This window comes from Corvus brachyrhynchos, unplaced genomic scaffold, assembly GCF_000691975.1.
Source record: "Corvus brachyrhynchos isolate BGI_N302 unplaced genomic scaffold, ASM69197v1 scaffold139, whole genome shotgun sequence".
In the NCBI taxonomy this organism is placed as follows: Eukaryota; Metazoa; Chordata; class Aves; order Passeriformes; family Corvidae; genus Corvus; species Corvus brachyrhynchos.
Window position 1 is genome coordinate 1457989 of NW_008246062.1, and position 2627 is coordinate 1460615.

The window sequence follows — 2627 nt, forward strand, 5'->3', positions numbered from 1 at the left end:
ACTATCCTGGCATGGGAGAAAGCCCACTGTAAGGATTCAGTGGTACTCTGTTAACCCTGAGCACAACTGCCAGACTGAACATTGCTTTCCCTTTCACATCCCTGATTAAGGCAGGTTTTCCTTCTCTGCTGCCACACCAGTGATAGCATTACTGCAACTCCAGCTGCTTTCAGGGGCATCTAAAAGATGTTCTGGCTCATCCCACTTGGCACTGCTGTTGTGTCCATGAAGGGTCCTCGTGGCACAACAGACCCACTGATGGATGACGGGTTTGAGCCAGTTTTGGGTCTGCCTCCCCTGGGCACCAAACAAGCTCTCAACTGAGTGCAATGTTCTTTAGACATTTTACTTACTTTTTGCATGGAGCAGCTCTAGGGTAAACCCCTAAACAAAGGAGCTTTCTCTTGCCCTGGGGCTACACACAGCTTTATCTCTCAGGTGCCTACTGATATGCTGGGGTCAGCAAAGTGATCTGTCTCTCACTTTGGGAAGGCACATTGCAGCCCAGGGACTCCTGGATTCCCTTAAACTGCTCAGTCATGTCAACTTTAAATTTCTTTTTTGCTTAAAACCAGCAGGGAATGTTGGACTAAGAGTGGAGAGCATTTCACAGCCAGCCTGGTTACCCCAAGTCTCCAGGAGCTGCTGAGACACCTTCATTCTGCAGAGGTAACCTCTATGGGTAGAAGGATACAGAAGGATCCACTTGTCATGGACAGGGATCTCCATTAACACAAGATGGGAAAACATTCTCACTGGGGAAATTGAGGCAGTTTGTTAATTATCAGCACTCTCTGAGGAGCCCAAGTTCTCTCCTGGCACCTGATGGATTGCACCCTTTGGCCTAAACATGGGTCCAAAACACACATGGGTCCTACTAAGTATGAACTGCATGACTTGGTACTAGGATTTAATCTTGACTGCCATGAGATTTTGCCACATTTTACAGGCTTACCTGAATGCACACCGTGGACATGGTTCTCAGTAATTTATAAAAGGGGGAAACAGTTGCCACAGCACTAGCAAGTGCTGTAGCTTTCTTCCTGCCCAGATAGCTGTCACAGTTTTGGAGACAAAACTTCAGAAGGAAACACTCTGGAATGAGTGTCTCCTCTGAAGGAAAAAGGGCCTCCCCTTTTCCTCCACCAATAAGGCAAGTGGGTCACAGCAAGTGAAAGTGGAATAAACAAACTGTTTATTAACACCAAACAAAGCAGGGTAGAACAGGGGAAAAAACCCCTCAAAACACAACAAATTCCCAGAGAGGGAACAGACCAGCTGGGGCCACACCACAGGCCCGCCGGGGCCACCCGTGGCAGGCTCCCTGGACCGGCAGGGAGGGAAGGGAGGCAGTGAGGCAAGGGGAAGGAAAGGGAAAAAGAACAAGAAAAACCAACAGAACCTTTTTCCCGCTAGCTCAAAACACAAAAGAAACCCCAAAGCAGCACAGCACTCCCGGCACACTCCGTGCTGAGCCCCAGCAAGACACCCCCGAGGTCCTGTGGCCCACCCCCCGGCTCCATCTTAAAAGGCACTGCGTCCTTGGGCATTAAATGGACAGTTAAGGAATAAAGCAGCTTCATAACATCACCCCAGGACATTCCACCCCTTATTCCATACCGTCTGCTCAACGCCCAAATGAATACATTTCAACTTTAAACACACGTTTATACATATATACATAGCTATATACAAACAGTGGCAGCAACTTTCGACAAACACATGTAGACATTCCAACATTACAAGCAGTTCTCGCCCAACATCAGATCCCCCTGCGGTACACAACATGTCTCTCCATCCTTCTGCATTATTCACCATTCTGCAACCTGGCCCCTGAGCAAAGACAACCCCACGGATGGGTTTGCCTTTACTCGATGCAGAAGTAATCCAAACAGATTTTCCCAAGAGTCCCCTTATATGCACTGCTGGGACTTTGTCTCCATCTACTATATGCAGGGGTTCAGACTGGGCAGGCCCTGCTCAGTTAGTGGAGCCTCGGGTGTTCACCAACCATGTGGCCTTAGCTAAATGCATCTCCCAGTTTTTAAAAGTTCCCCCACCCAGTGCCTTCAAGGTGGTTTTGAGCAGGTCATTGCACCATTCCACTTTGCCTGCAGCTGGTGCATGGTAAGGGATATGGTACACCCACTCAATGTCATGTTCCCTAGCCCAGGTGTTTATAAGGCCGTTCTTAAAATGAGTCCCATTGTCAGACTCGATTCTCTCAGGGGTACCATGCCTCCAAAGGACTTGCTTTTCAAGGCCCAGGATGGTGTTTTGGGCTGTAGCGTGAGGCACAGGGTAGGTCTCCAGCCATCCTGTGGTGGCTTCTACCATTGTGAGCACATAGCGCTTGCCTTGGCGGGTTTGAGGCAGTGTGATGTAATCAATCTGCCAGGCCTCCCCATACTTGTATTTGGACCATCGCCCACCATACCACAGGGGCTTCTCCCGCTTGGCCTGCTTGATCGCAGCGCATGTCTCACAATCATGGATAACCTGGGAGATACTGTCCATGGTTAGATCCACCCCTCGGTCTCGTGCCCACTTACAGGTGCATCTCTGCCTTGATGGCCTGAGGTGTCATGGGCCCATCGAGCTAGGAACAACTCTCCCTTGTGTTTCCA